The sequence below is a fragment of the Mustela erminea genome, chromosome 1 (genome assembly GCF_009829155.1).
Source record: "Mustela erminea isolate mMusErm1 chromosome 1, mMusErm1.Pri, whole genome shotgun sequence".
Taxonomy (NCBI): domain Eukaryota; kingdom Metazoa; phylum Chordata; class Mammalia; order Carnivora; family Mustelidae; genus Mustela; species Mustela erminea.
The window spans coordinates 198639246-198656735 of NC_045614.1; the positions used below are offsets into that span (position 1 = coordinate 198639246).

At 34.1% G+C, this 17490-nt stretch overlaps 1 pseudogene; it reads left to right on the forward strand.

The window, feature by feature from the left end:
- The first annotated feature begins 232 nt into the window (after positions 1 to 232).
- LOC116581255 lies at positions 233 to 328 on the forward strand (annotated as a pseudogene).
- Positions 329 to 17490: the final 17162 nt, after the last annotated feature.

Consider the following 17490-nt stretch of genomic DNA (forward strand, 5'->3'; position numbering starts at 1 on the left):
TTTAATTAACATATTTAAATTTATAAATTTGGTGTCTATCATTATCTCCTTTTTATTATTGTAATTTTGTGCATTTTTTCAATATAAATTTTAAAATATATCAAGTTGCTTTGAAATATGGGATTTTTATTATTTTATTTTTATACTTATATAATTATATACACTTTTATTTTTATATTTTCCTCCCAAATCATGAATAGTTTTCCTTAAATGTATTTCCTTAATTTTCCTCAGCTTTGTGCAGTGGCAGTATTGTAGCCAGTAAAGTTTATCCAAGGTGCAACTATTGCTTACTGAAAACTTTAATTTTTAAATTTTTTTTTAAAAGATTTTACTTATATGACAGACGGAGATCACAAGCAGGCAGAGAAGCAGGCAGAGAGAGAGGAGGAAGCAGGCTCCCTGCTGAGCAGAGAGCCGGATGCGGGGCTGGCCCCAGGACTGGGATCATGACCTGAGCCAAAGGCAGAGGCTTTAACCCACTGAGCCACCCAGGCGCCCCTATTTAATTTTTATTTTTAAAATTTTTTTAAATGTTATTTAACTTTTAATTTAATTTATTTTATGTTTCCTTTAAAAACAAATTATTTTTTAAAAATCATGGGGTTCAATAGTTTAATTTATTTGCACATTCTCTCTCTGCTCTTCTCTAGTATTTTTTAAAAAATGTAAACTATTTCATCCAAATATTCTTCTAATGACATAGAGTAGACTCTGACATTGAATGTATTAATAATGAATATTCTTGTTTACATATTGCAGATTTGATATAAATGTCTTTGTGAATAATAGAGTACATAAAATGTTATAGATGGTTGAATTTTTAGTTTAATCACTTTTAAAATTTTTAATTTGTATACGATCATCCAGCTAGGATGTAGTAGAATTAGTATTTTAATCCAGAGTCAAACTCCAGAGACCATATGCTTAACTCTTATGCCACATTGCTTGTGGATATCATTTAATTGTGCTTAACTGAATTTCCCTGGGTTTCATTATATCGAAAATGTGATCATCTGAGGAAAAGTTTCACTATGTCTGTCTTGTTATGAAATACCAGACATAACAAAAAGTACCAGTTTCTTTCTACTTCCTTTATTTTAAATAATTTTTCATACAAACGCCACTAGTTTCATCTTTTCTATAATTCCACAACATTTTCATTGTGTAAAACATTTTAAGAATTTGATACAGTTTAGCATCATTCAGAAATATTTTGAAATTCACTGAAAATTAGCTTGCCACAAAGAAAAATGAGACTTTATTGCTTCTCTAATGACTAGAACTAATTTCTAATTGGCTTAACCCTATAGGAATTCTAAACAAAAACAAGAAAATGGGGCTCTCAGTAGGAGCTCATTTAATTTCTGTGTACACAAAAAGAGTAGTCAATTGTTTTCCAGACAAGTTTTGAAAATTAACCTAGTACTTTACTAACAAAGCCCAGACTCTTCCAGCTTGACAGTTCAGCAAACAATTTGAAATTCTTGTCCCTGCAAGTTAAAATTTGAGAAAGTTAGGGGTTCCTGGGTGGTGCAGTTGGTTAAATGTGAGATTCTTCATTTCCCTTTGGGTTCTCCCCTCTGGGTCGTGAGCCCCACATAGGGCTCAGCTCAATGGGGAGTCAGTTTTCTCTCCCCTCCTCTGTCCCTCTGCTTACTCATGCTCTCTCTCTAAATAAATGAATAAATATTTTTTAAAGTATTTTTTTAAGTGTATTAGAAGAAGGAGAAAATTGAAGTGACAGTTGTTGCTCATGGTAACAGCCCTATCCTTCTCGGGTCTTGGTGGAAAAAAGGGGGTCCAGAGTGGGGAAGAAGGGTAGAATGAGATGTCAAGATAACTTCTGAAAATAATTTAAATACCAGCAGGGACAAAGGATATGGTGACTCTGGGGAAAGAAACACTTCAGAAGATTCAAGTATTTTGCCCAATTTTCTTCAAAATCCCTACGAAACAAATACCCTGTTAAGACAGTCTTTGTGTTCTGGTCTTTAGTGTTTTGGTTGACATCTGTCTAAGAAGGTTCATGCATTTTCTATAAAATGTTCTGTCCAAGACCCAGTGATTTCATAGGGTAGGTCTGAGGCAGTTTTAAGATCCTTCCCTTATTCTCTGTTCTGTTCCTGTCTTGGGTTTAATATTTGTGATGCTTTTTCTGATGTTTCCCTCTGAAGTATATTTTAGAGAAAGAAGAGCTGCTTGTTTAATTGACAGGAAAGTCAAAAATTTCATTTTTGTTTTAATGTCTAAATCTTTAGCTGCATGAAAATAAGAAATAATTTTAAAAAATAACAGCATCATATCCTACTACAATATGTACATTTAATTCAAGGAAAGCAATAAAGTTGCAGGTGCTATTTTTAAAGGAAAACATTTTTAGCCATTGTTGTTCATATTTAGAAAAATGGATATTAGTTGAGGAATCATGTATTTTCTGTGCTTTTCTTACCTCTTCTGTTGAATTCTGAAAAACATTCAAGTAAGATGGAATTTTATTATTATTAGTATTTGTTCCCCTGCTTACTAATGAAAAGGATTAACAGGATTTATTTATAAAATATATTTTAAATATATAATTGTTACCTTAAAATTATTTTTGGTGATTATTGCACAAGCTTAAAACCAGTAAATATAGGTAATCATGACTGACAAAATTTTAACATTTAAGCACAGAGACCAACCCCCCCCCAAAAGGTGCAACATTTTAAGATTATAGTGTAGAAAATAATAGGAATGGTATCTTTCTTAATAAGAGCTGTTCTTTCTTATAATAACATGGAAAGTATATAGAATAAAAAATAGCATGAAATATGAAGCTACTTAGGGTTTGACTGAAATTAAGACTGAGTACGTTAAGTCCTTGTGATATAGAAAACACAGATGGTAGATGATATATAAAAGGTTTAAATATATTAAATGGATTGGAGGGAAATACCAAAGCATGGTTAATAATTGTGTGATTCTTGGGGCACCTGGGTGGCTCAGCTGGTTAAGTGACTGCCTTTGGCTCATGTCATAATCCTGGAATCCCAGAATTGAGTCCCTTATCAGACTCTCTGTTCATCTTCACCTTCTGACCCTCTCTTGTCTCATGCTCTCTCTCTTCATTTTCTCTCTCTAAAATAAATAAATAAAATATATATTTTTTTAAATGTGGTGTATACAAAAGACAAATGTTGGCAAGATTGTTAGTAGAACCACCATGAGATCCAACAATTCCTCTTTGGAGCATTTATTCAAAATAATTGAAATCAGGATCTCAAAGAGATATTAGAGCTTCTGTGAGCAGGGAGCCCAAGACACAGGGCTTAATCCCAGGACCTGGAGACCTAAGGCAGACACCTAACCCACTAAGCCAAGCAGGCACCCCTACACCACTTTTTTTTTTTTTTCATCCAAGCATGTGTCAATGGACATTAGGTAGTTTCCACATCTTGGATTTTGTGAATAATGCTGAACATGTTACAGTCTAGCCAACATTTGCCTTTTGTTTTTCTGGTTATAGCTATCCCGACAGATGAGAGGTGATATCACATTGTGGTTTTGATTTCCGTTTCCGTGATGATTAGTGACATAGAAATTTCATGAATCTGATACCAAAAGTACAGGCAACAAAAGCAAAAATAGCTACATGGGACTAGTAAGTAAACGATCATTGAACAATCAACACAATGAATGGACAACCTGTAGAATGGGAGGAATTATTTGCAAAACATATATCTGATGAGAGGTTAATCTTCAGAATATATAAGCTACTCCTACAATTCAATAGCAAAAACCAAAACAAAACAAAACCACACCCTAATAACCTGACTTTTTAAAATGAGCCAAATACTGTAATAGATGTATCTCCAAAGAGGACATACAAATAGCCAACAGATATATTTTTTTTAAATGAGTAAATGCTTTCAAAACTCCTTTATGTTGAAACAGATGTGTTCTTCATACTCTTCCATTAAGTCTTAGACAAACCATAAGTGACTCTTAATCTCACAAAACAAACTGAGGGTTGCTGGGGGGAGGGGGTTTGGGAGAAGGGGGTGGGATTATGGACACTGGGGAGGGTATGTGCTTTGGTGAGTGCTGTGAAGTGTGTAAACCTGGTGATTCACAGACCTGTACCTCTGGGGATAAAAATATATGTTTATAAAAAATAAAAAACTAAAAAAAAATTTTAAAAAAGTCTGTATTTATATTTTTAAAATGTGAATTTTAAATTTTTCTTATAAAATTTATTCTTAGGGCTTTGTTTATATGTAAATATATGTCCCCCTCCTCAGTGTTCCCCCTGACTTAAAGGTTGATGTGAAATAAACTGTGAACAAGAAAACCATCTTATTCAAAGGAAATGACATTTTTAGAAAAGTGGAGCAACCAAATAGAAAGAGTCAGATCCCTCGTTATCATGGCAGCATCCTATCAGCCCCAGATGTTTTGTGCTCAGAATATTATATGAGGAAAGAACAAACTTCCATTTAATTTCAGCCGCATAGATTTTTCCCTGTCACAGCAGCCAAATCCGTTTCTCAAGTAATATAAATGTTTACGAAATATATCATTTATCAGTTCTAAAACATCAACTATAAGACATTATTGACTTACATAGCTTTTAGCAGGGCGCCTAGGTGACTCAGTTGGTTAAGCATCTGACTCTTGATCTCAGCTTAGGTCATGATCTCACGGTCAGGAGTTCAAGCTCCCTGTAAAAAAATAAATCAACAAAAAAAAAAAACAGCTTTTAGACAAAGATGGCATGCTGTTATAAATTGTGCAATGATGCCTATTTTAAGATTTTCTTAGACAATGGAAACTCCTGTTTATAACCAGGAGGATACTTGTTAATATTTTCTATACCCTAACTTAACTTTGAATACTTGATTCATCAGAGTGAAAAATGTAACTTTTTTCCCTTCAAATAAGTTTTGTTTTTACATATTACGTATATGTAATTCACAATCACAAGCTGATAACTGTACCTTTATTCATTTTTGAACTACTTATTGGTATGAATTTACCTTTTCGCTGTAGTTCACTCTATCTACCTTGCATTCAGCTTATTTTGCTGTGATTAAGACCATCTATACTTCATTTTTGCTTGTTTGAACTATATTTTCATAATTCTTACTGTTTTTCACCTTGATGAGTTACCTTACATAAAGAATCATAAATTTATGTGTTCAAAGTATCTTTGTTTTAAACTTTCGATATGTGTGGGTTAGACCTCCTTAGCAGATTTGTAATATTTAACTTCTTTCATCTTTTTATGATTACTCAAAAATTTCTACAGTTTTCTAGTGTGAAATGAATTTGTTATAGCACTTTCCTTTTTTTAATAGTGTTTAACAAGTCTGTTGCTCTGGTTAGGATTCTCCCACTGTTTATATTCAGTTAAAAAAAAGCAAATGTTAAATTACTGGGTATTTTGAAATGTCACGCTACATCTCTGACACACTCTAGCCTTCCAATTTCCACCCTAGTTAAAGGCGAGAAATCCTGTGGACTTTTTTTCCCTTATTCTCTTCCCCAGCTTTTTTCAGGAATGCATAAATATAATATGGTATTCTTCATCCAGATGATAAATTGAAAATTGTTTTTACATTATATATTTTGTTCTTCAAGTATGTATTTCAATCTGTAAGTTTGTATTTTAATTTTTATGACCTGTTTTGAATTAATTTTCTATTTTAATATTTTCCGAATTTATTAGTAGCCTCCCAACAGGCTGGCAAGCCAAGGGGATTCAGTGGGATAACTTTCATGTTTCTTAGAACACGTTTAGCTGTAAAGATTTCACCTGCAGATAGGCCTTTACAGGGCCTTTTGGTTATCAGATGCTCAGACCCTTAAGGATAATGTTTCTGCTTACCCCACCATGAAAGCCACCAACAAGTGGCTCTCCAGTGATTTCTGCAGAAGTGATAGATGCATGGAAAGGGAATCTAGATTCTAGGAGATTAGGGGGTTGACATATATCAGTTGTCATCTTCAGGACCAACTGAACCTGCAGAGATTCTAACTCGTCACACTAATGTTCTTTTTATTATTTTACACAGAAATTGCCAACAATTGTGTTACTGATAAAGAAGTTAATCTCTATGTTGTAAAGGAGGGACTATAAGGATGTCCTGCACCCCACCTAGCCCCTTCACTAAGGAGTTGCACTATTTCCTGTCTGCTTTGACTGTAGACTGCTAATGGCTGCCAGTTGTCTCCGTCAGAGTATGGTCCTCAGGTTAAGAGAGGTGTCCCATCCAGGAAGCTATGCTGCCACTCCTTGCAGGACACCAATCCATCCAAAGTCTCCCTCACTGCTGCAGTGATGTAAAATGCATTGATACACCCTCACAGCGGGACCAGCTTTATAGTGCAGTGCACGTTCCAGATGACTCATGAAGCTAGGCTAAAGCGTGTCTGTGGCTGAAATCTCATTCTTGATTCATTGTCTGAACTGTTCTGTCCAGTTTCTCTACTCCCTGTCTAAGGGCACTACCTCAAGAATTACATTTATAGGAACTCCCATCTCAGGCTTTCCTTATAGGAGCCCTAAGTTAAGTCAATATTATTTAGATTCTATGAGATGTTGGATAGTTGAGATTATCAGAGGTGATGAAAGACAGCTTCATTTCAGAATTACAAAATTAGGGAAAAACTTATTACTGTAAAATTTAGAAATGTTACCATAGTATGATCTCCAGTTTATTCCCACAACAAAGAAATCTTAAGTTAATCTAATTTGTATTACCCTGGTTAATTCTCTGTATGTTTCTTTAACTTAAATTTGCTAGTGTTGTCAAAGTATAGAAATTGCTTTGGTTTTTGTTTTGTATCATTTTGTTTTGTATTTGTCTTTTTAAGAAATACACAGCTAGTTTTCTATATATATTTACAAGGTCCCCCCTCAACAATTTTTTGTTTTAAGTAATGATAAAGTAATATATATTTTCCAAATAATCTTATCAATCAGTGTTATTTATTAATATTGTAATAGATTGTCACTATCTTTCTACTACTTCATTGCTTAGTTAATTTTTGTTAACATATTCTGTATATGAAAATGTCATTTCAAGCTTTATTCTTCTTTATAAATTCAATATTTTATAACCTCTATGTTATTACAAATTAAGTGTTTATAGCATTCTAATTTTCATGACAATAATTCTGTTCAACTATTCTTACTTTAGACCTCAGACATTGTATTTTCATATGAAGCAGTTATCTCTGGGTAATTTTTCAATCCTAACTCACAAACAACAGTTACAAACAACATGCCTCTCTTCATCTCCCAAGCCGGGGACAATCAGAGAAAAGGCAATTTGTACGGAATTAAAATATTAGCTTTGGTGCAGAAAAACTAATTTTGTAAAGTGTATTTAGATCTGTGACCAAAGTATCCGCCAACTGCTCCTATTCATCCCCACCCCCAATGCAATTCTAGACAACAGTGGTTATCCGTAGGGTTATCCTTAGGGTTGGTGCATTTAGCCAGTTTTACTGATAAGGAAGGAAGAACAATAAAACAAGAACATGAGTGATACAGTAATGCTTGTTGCTTTTAATAAATTGTATTCACCCAATCAAGAAATGTGAATTAATACACACTGTTCACCTGCATAACTGAAAGGCACAACAAAAGTAGAAATTTTCCTCTAGACGAAGTTCTCCCACATAGAAAGAAGAGTCCATATACATGGAAATTTCTCTTTCAAGAATCTGCTGAGGAATTTTTCTAAATGTCAGTAGAATTTTCTATATTTTATATGCGGACAATAATTTTAACCCTGCAGTTCCTTATTCTTTCCTATGCTTTTCCCTAATAGAAAATCCATATTTGAATATTTTCACACATTTATATCTGATACAAGTTAATTTTTCACAGCATATCATTTATAAATACTTATACTCTTCTTCTAACCCCTGATTACTTCTCTGGCCCATCAACTTGAGAACACAGGTAAAAAAATAATTAATCTCCAATAGGCAACACCTCCGAGATTATTCCTTTCTTTCAAATGCTCCCTCCTCTTTCAACCTACTTTATTGATCAAGACTACATGTTTCTGCTTTCATTCTTCAAAATGAAATGCCTTCCTGCACTGTGTTCTCAGGGATATGCGGTATATTAACTAATGTTCAATAGAAAAAAAAACATGTTAACATTAGGAAGGCCTCAAAAAGTATAACCATCTCCTCCCCATTTTTGTGAAAACTCTTGTTCTCTAGTTTTAGTAGTTGGTATTGTTTTAAGGAACATTGAGCTAATACAAGTATCTACTGAAAAATGTTAAACTCTGCTATAAAGTAACTATTCTTGAAGATACATATATACCTAGCTAAGTTGATTTGTTTATTTTCATTTTTAATTATTATGACTTTTTTATTTAAAGAAAAAGTCAGCCTTAAGCTAGGGCTCTTAGTGGGGCAATCTGAATCCAGAGAGCTGATTGTAGAAAGCTATGCTTCAACATATCATGTTGTCGTCTCTCTTCCTTTCTTCCAGTTTCTTTTTCTCTCACCCACATTTCTATCATCTGCCTTCCCAGTGATTAATCTATCTATATATCCATTTGCTATCAATCTGATCGACTGATATATATATATATATATATATATATATATATATATATATATATATAAAATATTCCCTCATGTTCAAATAATAAATTTGATAGAGGAATTGGACAATATAATTCAAACATGATGTTTTCACACATTTATTGAATAGGTATGTCAAGAGATATGTAGATATGTCAATAGATATGTCAAGAGAACTGCTAAGATATTAAAAAGGCAATATACAACATCAAGATGAGTTATCTGTGGGTTTTTTTTTTAAGATTTTATTTATTTATTTGACAGAGAGAAATCACAAGTAGATGGAGAGGCAGGCAGAGAGAGAGAGAGAGGGAAGCAGGCTCCCTGCTGAGCAGAGAGCCCGATGCGGGACTCGATCCCAGGACCCTGAGATCATGACCTGAGCCGAAGGCAGTGGCTTAACCCACTGAGCCACCCAGGCGCCCCGAGTTGTCTGTGTTTTGAAAAAAATTATTTCTTTGCACAAGTGATTATAAGAAACATTTCATGCACACCCACTCCCACATACACTTAGGAGCACACTCTCACCAACAAAACAAAACAAAAAAAATTTGATGTGTAAGCACATAAAAGTAATCTCTGCAACAAATGGTTCTACAAAGGGAAAAGCTCTACCAGTGCATCTGAAATATGACCTATTATGTGTATTGCATAACTATTATACAGGGAAATTGTCATCCATAGGAAAGAAATATAGTACTAATTAGAGTAAATGAAATAAATGTCACCAAACAAAAGTTGCATCAAGGAATTGGTTTGAATTATTTAAATATGTCTAATTAAAATGTTTTATTTATTTTTCTTTCTACTATAGAATCCCCAAATAAATCTTCCACTTGCCCATTGACTAAAAATTGAAAATTTCTTATCTTTAGGACATTAGAAAACTCTTTACTAGTACCTAATTTTTATTGTGAAGCTCTGTTAACTTTGAAGAACTTGACATTACCAAATAAAGATCAGAATTTGATAATGGGATTTTAAAGTTATGAATATATATAAGTATAGACATTTATATTTATGTAATATATATGTTATGTGTGTGTAAATAAATAGATGGTGCTGACTATGGCAACTGAATACTTTTCAGCTAAATTTCATAAAGTTTAACTTATTTTAGTTATTGCATTTCAGACAAAACCAATCTGTAACATGGAAAGAAATCTCTAAAAGAGTTATACAGAATACCATGAAAATTTCAATTGCTAAAGTAGGTCACAGCAATTAAATTGCTTTCTTAACAGGTCTACTGGTAATTCTATTATTCCTATAAGTTACATTTTCACAAAGTTCTTTTGAAAATATTGCTCTTTTGTTTATAAGCTTTTAAAGACACATTCATGCAGACTTCTTATTGCCTGTCAACCATTTTCTTTCATTATAAAAGTCATTTTGTTAGGGTCTTGATTTAATTAGTAGACTGTATTCATTAGGGCAACTGACCAACTGAAGAATTCCTGCTGCTTTATTCAATAGAAGTAGCTCCTGGAGTTTTGTATTTAATTTGCTCCATTTTCCCTGGTTCATAAACCATGAAAACTTTGATTTTCAGTATTTTTCTTGGCTCTCTGATTGAATCAGTTTCCAAGAAATGAGACATATGGGTGATTTATATCTCCTTTGTTGATATTCTTTCTTGCCAAAACTTATTTTTTTTAATTCCTAACACAAGGATTTTCTAGGCTACATACTTATATATGTCTATTGTGCTAATGTAATATGTTGGATGGCCTTAAATCCCCGTGCTTCTTATCGGAACTGATAATAGAATATTAATAAAGGATATTAGCAAAACCCTTTAAAAAATTTAAATGTGTGTATTGGTAAGGTTAATTTGACTTAATTGCTGGGATTATAACTCTAGCTTCTAGGGGTGCCTACATGGCCCCCTTTAGTTAAGTAGGTCATGATCTCAGGGTCCTGGGATTGAGCTCTACATTAGCTCCAAGTTCATCAGAGAGCCTGCTTGAGATTCTCTTTCTCCCTCTGCCCTTCCTCCACCCCAGATCATGCTTCCTGTATCTGTCTAAAAAATAATCATAGTAATTCTAACTTTTAAAGAACTTTAATAAGAAAACTTCTAAGAAATTTGACAGAGCTATGTCTTCTACTATGCATCCTGTTTCCTGTACCATGTTGGTTCCAAGGTCCTTAGGTGTGGGACCCTCTTCTAGACAATTTTAGATAGCAGGCTTCTGAGTGTGTGGCAGTGGAATAGGATGCGGGAGTTGAAGAGCCTAGCTTTCTTGATAGAAGCTGTTAGATCACACACTTAAGCATTAAAGAAGCATTTTTTCATCTGCAGCCCATAATGGGATTAATCCATGAACTTTGATGGGAAACAAACAAATAAATAGACAAACGAATGCTTTATGTTTACTAATATCTAACTGAAATTTTGCACATCTTAAATATATATACACAATGAAAAGTAGTATGAAGGTACCTATAGCTTGTCACCAATTAAAATGGTATATAGATTCATATTACATAGTAAGTGCTTCAGCTATCTTGAACTATGTTTTCATAGTTTCTCTATATTTTATTATTACAATATTAATATTCAGATATGTATAAATATTTATATCTATATTCATTATTTTATAGTTTATTAATTTTGTTATACTTTTATATAAATATATTTATTATATTATATTTTTATGCTTCCTACAATAAGAATTCATCATTTTATCTATCAATATGAACACATATATAATTGCATTTTTAGTAATTTTGATATTTTGATTAACATATTTCAGTATAATTTGATTCTTCGCAATCCTAAGTATTTTATGAATTTATAAAAATTATAGTGAATGCATAGGCAACAAAAGCAAAAGTAGACAGATGGGATGATACTAAACTTAACAGGCTTTTGTTCATCAAAGGATACAGTCAACAGAATGGAAAGGCAATCTGCGGAAAGGGAGAAAATATTTGCAAAGTGTATATCTGACAAGAAGGTTAATATCCAGAATATAAAGAACACTTACAGTTCAATAATGAAAAGTGAAGTAATCAGATTAAAAAGTGGGTGAAGGGCTTGGATAGACATTTTTCAAAGATGATAAACAAATGGACAAGCATATGAAAAGATGCTCAAAATCAGCAATCATCATAAAATACAATTAAAAACTAATATGATATATCACCTCATACCCATTGACATGGCTACTGTTAAGAAAATGGAATACAGTGTATTGTCTGGGATATAGAGAAGTTGCAACCCTTGTGCATTGTTGGAAGGATTGCAAAATAGTGTAACCACTATAAAAACAATATGTAACTTTTGTAAAAAAAAAAAAATAATAAATGGAACTACCATATGATCCAGTCATCCCACTTCAGGCCATACATTCAAAAAACTGAAATTGAATATCAAAGAGATATTTGTCCACTTATGTTCATTAGCACCATGCACAATAGCCAAGATGTAGAAGCAATATAAATGTCCATCAAAGGAGAAATAGGTAAGTAAATATGGTGTCTACATACACTGATACAATGGAGCATACAAATTGAGGAGATCCTTTTGTATGCTACAGCATGGATGAACCTTGAATATACAATGCTAAGTGAAATAAGCTAGTCACAAAGGGACAAATATTGTATAATTCCACTTTTATGAAATATCTAAAGTAGTAAAGCTCACAGATATAAAAATTAGAATTATCGTTACAGGTGTATGGGGAGAGGGAAATTGTATTTAATGGATAGAGAGTTCATTTCTACAGTACAAAAAGGCCCTAGAGATATGTTTCAAAACAAAGCAAACATAATTAATACTACTGAGCTGCACACTTTAAAATGGTAAAGATGGTAAGTATTATGATATGTGTATCTTACCACGGTAAAAGAAAAATATAGCAGAAAGTTCTAGGCTTCACTCAACTTCCCAAGACTCTTTTTGTTTGGTGTGAAAATGGTTTACAACTCTCTACTGTGGAGAAATATTGGACTTGCCTGATTTGCCCCTTCATAGTGATTCTTTCTTAGTGCAATATATTATTGATTTTCTCAGATGAGTCATTATGTAACCCATAAAGTTTAAAATAATATCTCTGAACATCTTAGAATTTTGAAAGGACAACATAATAAATCATGTCCCTTGCCAACATATAATTTAGATTTCATTAAGACCACCTGATATACATCTGAAAAGATTTAAAAACATTCAGAAAGAAATCCCTCTTCTCACTAATAGAGTACCCACCAATCCTGTAATTTTCCTCATATTTTTTTCGATCTAAATAAGAATTTTTAAATTCTAGTTAATTAGCAGTTCAAGCAGAATAAGATCTCATCTCTTAAAAAATTCCTGCTAGGTATGAGGATAAATGACATGATTATTTCCTTAGACCTGAGCTTTCGTAGCTGAGTATTTGAATAAACAAAAACTTACTATACCCTTGTACTCTATAACATTTTTTCTCCTCATCCTTCCTTGCTTCTGAAAAAGACAGAAATTGAAAGCAAGTTTATAAGTTTCATCGCAGATACAAGAAATAACTTGCAATACAGGGCAGATTGATGTTAATTATCTCCAGCTCCCTATAGTACTATTATTAATAATAATGGTGATTCAAACTGGAAGCCCTTTGAATATGAGTAAGTGGCTGTAAAAACGGAAATTTCAACCTGATGAATTCACGTGCAATCACTTATATTTAGAGAATGTCCCAAAAGGATGGAACTAGCAATTGCACTGAATGTATTCAATTGGATCTGGCCTTTCTATTTTATGTCTGGAGCTACTTTTATATAGCACTGCATTAAAAAAAAAAAAAAAAAGTGGTTAGCAGAATTGAATACTAGATTTATTTTTGAAAAAGATATGTTCAAGTATAACTTTTTTTAACCCTTGCTCCTAATTATTGTAGTTGATGATGACAATAATACTTTTATGACTTTGGCCATGTTCCTGCTGAAAGTAGAAATTTAGGCAAAATTTCAGTGCAATCAGCTTCTCCAGGTGATGATCTCAGAAAGAAAAATTGAGAGATGAGTGGACAGTAAGTGGGAAAAGCCAACATAAATGTCTGTGATTAAGGACAATTGTGAGAAACAATAGGAATTGGAATTTTTTTCTATTACTACTTCTTAAGTGGTATGTAGATTACCTTCTTGAATTGTCAGCTGCGAGAAAGATGTTTGAAGTATTCATTACTGTCTTCCATCCCACTGGTTGAAGTTGGTGAAAAATTAACTCTTTCACATTAGGAGGTTGTACGTACATATTCATGATGAGTGGGGATCTACACAGATTTTTTTTTTTTTGATTTTTTAAAAAATAAATAAATAATAGTGACAGAAAGTCAAAAAAAAAAAAAAAAAAGTGGAACACAGAGTGGCAGAGTGGTCTTCTTTCAGCCTGAGGAAAGTCTGAGGTGTTTGTAGAAATGAGAGGTGTTTAAAGTGGAGGTCTTTCAGAACACTAGAAGGTTCTGTTACAGTCTACCCCTTTTAACACTCAAATCAACTCAGGTCCTACATTAAATCTGTTTAAGTAATGAGTCTGCAAGAAAGTGACAAGTTGCAAATTTTCCAGGAGAGTCAATATAAGAATGATTATTGAAAACATCCATCATGCTGAAACAGATCCTGAAGTCATAACTAATACTAACCAATGCTGTAACTCAGGAAACTGTAGCTTTCCATACTATCTATTCTAGGTAGTATGAACCATTCTTTTGTATTATCCTTGACAGGTCATAGTTGTTTAAATTGTATATTAATAGTTTTTACAGAACCTTGAGATACTGAGAGAAAATGTTCTAGATCGTAATTTTCCCCTCCCAAACTTTTTAGCTATAACTGTAGTTTTCCTTTCTGGGACCCAGAACCTCTAAACTAGCAGAGTTCATGACTACAAGAGTATGAAGATTAAATTCAACTATAGGGACACTGGAGTGTGGTGAAAAGAACCAATCCTGTTTTTACTCATTTATTCTGTCACTTTGTCATTGGTTAACTGAATATACTACATCTTGATTACAGAGTCTTAAAATATTCCCTGAGCTCTGAAAGAAATTAACTCTACCTGTAAATGGATCTTCCATTATTTTACTAATATGCCTGCCTCCTAATGAAGTGGCGTGTGCTTGAATCACTGGACATAAGTCATGTGTCAAGTGTTGTTATTGTTTGTCACAAACGGATGGTACTCTGAGCCTAAGCCAATGTTATACAGGATCCCATGCTGTTAAATTACATATTCTCTAGACATGTATATGGTTCCCCCAGCTTCAATTCCAGTAGGGATAAACTACTGCCATGACATGTGGTAGGAAAGAGTGGGTTGAATAATGTACCCCCAAAATGCATATGTGCCTGGAACTACATAGACTGTGATCGTATTTGGAATTAGATCTTTGAAGATGTAAATGGTTTAGGATCAGAATGGGATGATACTGGAAAATAATAGGCCCTAAATCCAATAACTTTTTTTTTTTTTAAATTTTATTTATTTTTTTATTTTTTTTATTTCCAGCATAACAGTATTCATTATTTTTGCACCACACCCCGTGCTCCATGCAATCCGTGCCCTCTATAATACCCACCACCTGGTACCCCAACCTCCCACACCCCGTCCCTTCAAAACCCTCAGATTGTTTTTCAGAGTCCATAGTCTCTCATGGTTCACCTCCCCTTCCAATTTCCCCAAACCAATAACTGTTGTTTTTACAAGAAAAGGAGAGGACATAGAGACAGAATGTCATGTGAAGACAGGGGCAGATATTGGAATTATGTAGCCATAGAGACTCCAGACAGAGTGAGGCCCTGCTGACATCCTGATTTTAAATTTCTGGCCTTCAGAAGTGTGAGGAAATAATTTTTGTTTGCTTATTTTAAGCAACCCAGTTTGTGTTGTGATTTGTAACAGCAGCCCTAGGAAACTAATACTTTAACATTCTGCTATGACTCACTCGCTAATGTCTGGACAGTATCCTCAAGGGATGATATCATACAAATCCACGGTGTGATATTTTGTGCTGGGGATCAGATGAGGCATTCAAAAATAGTAGAAGCTGGATGTTTGCTCATTCTGCTCTCTTTTGCTTAATGTACCCATCCTTTTCCATTCTTTTACTTTCTTTTTTTTTAATTTTTTATTTTTTATAAACATATGTTTTTATCCCCAGGGGTACAGGTCTGTGAATCACCAGGTTTACACACTTCACAGCACTCACCAAAGCACATACCCTCCCCAGTGTCCATAATCCCACCCCCTTCTCCCAAACCCCCTCCCCCCAGCAACCCTCAGTTTGTTTTGTGAGATTAAGAGTCACTTATGGTTTGTCTCCCTCCCAATCCCATCTTGTTTCATTGATTCTTCTCCTACCCACTTAAGCCCTATTTTTTTACTTTCAATTGACTATTTAGGCATAGAATTGCTGGATCGTATGATATATCCTTATGCTTAATACTTTGAGAAACTGCTGAGCTATTTTCCAAAGTGTCTGTGCTATTTTACATTCGTGGCAACAATATATTGGGGCACAAATTCCACTTTATCTTTGCCAGCGCTTGCTATTCCTTGTTATTTTATTACAGTCGTTCTGCTGGGGGAAAGTGGTATCTTGTTTTCATAAGCACTTTTATAATATATGATGAGGTTGGGCATCCTTTCATGTGCTTACTGGTCCGTTATAACTGAAGGCTTTTGAGAGGTCAGCCCTGTATCTTCTTAGTTTACTGCATAATGAATGGTTGTTCAGAAGGTGGGATCAATCACTTTGATCTGGTAAGACTTTCTCCTTTTTAAAAAAATTTATATTTTATTTATTTTCAGCATAACGGTATTCATTATATTTGCACCACACCCAGTGCTCCATGCAATCCTTGCCCTCTATAATACCTACCACCTGGTATCCCAACCTCCCACCCCCCCCACCATTTTAAACCCCTCAGATTGTTTTTCAGAGTCCATAGTCTCTCATGGTTCACCTCCCCTTCCAATTTCCCCCAATTCCCTTCTCCTCTCTAACCCCCCATGTCCTCCATGTTATTTGTTATGCTCCACAAATAAGAGGCAACCCACGGAATGGGAGAACATATTTGCAAATGACAGTACAGACAAAAGGTTGATATCCAGGATCTATAAAGAACTCTTCAAACTCAACACACATAAAACAGACAATCAAATCAAAAAATGGGCAGAAGATATGAACAGACACTTCTCCAATGAAGACATACAAATGGCTATCAGACACATGAAAAAATATTCATCATCACTAGCCCTCAGGGAGATTCAGATTAAAACCATATTGAGATATCACCTTACACCAGTTAGAATGGCCAAAATTAACAAGACAGGAAACATCATGTGTTGGAGGGGATGTGGAGAAAGGGGAACCCTCCTACACTGTTGGTGGGAATGCAAGTTGGTGCAGCCTCTTTGAAGAACAGTGTGGAGATTCCTCAAGAAATTAAAAATAGAACTTCCCTATGACCCTGCAATTGTACTCCTGGGTATTTACCCCAAAGATAGAGATGTAGTGAAATGAAGGGCCATCTGTACCCCAATGTTTATAGCAGCAGTGGCCACAGTCACCAAACTGTGGAAAGAACCAAGATGCCCTTCAATGGACGGATGGATAAGGAAGATGTGGTCCATATACACTATGGAGTATTATGCCTCCATCAGAAAGGATGAATACCCAACATTTGTAGCAACATGGACAGGACTGGAAGAGATTATGCTGAGTGAAATAAGACTCACCTTTTGCTAATGATCTACATATGTGTTGCAGAGCAGTTTCAATTTCCAACTTCTTTTCAACTTTGTCCTGGTTTTTCCAATTTACTGGACTGTGTCATGTTCTCCCTAAGTGTGCACACAGTCATGTGGACACTGAGCAATGAGTCCAATGTATTAATGACTGTGTCCTCTGC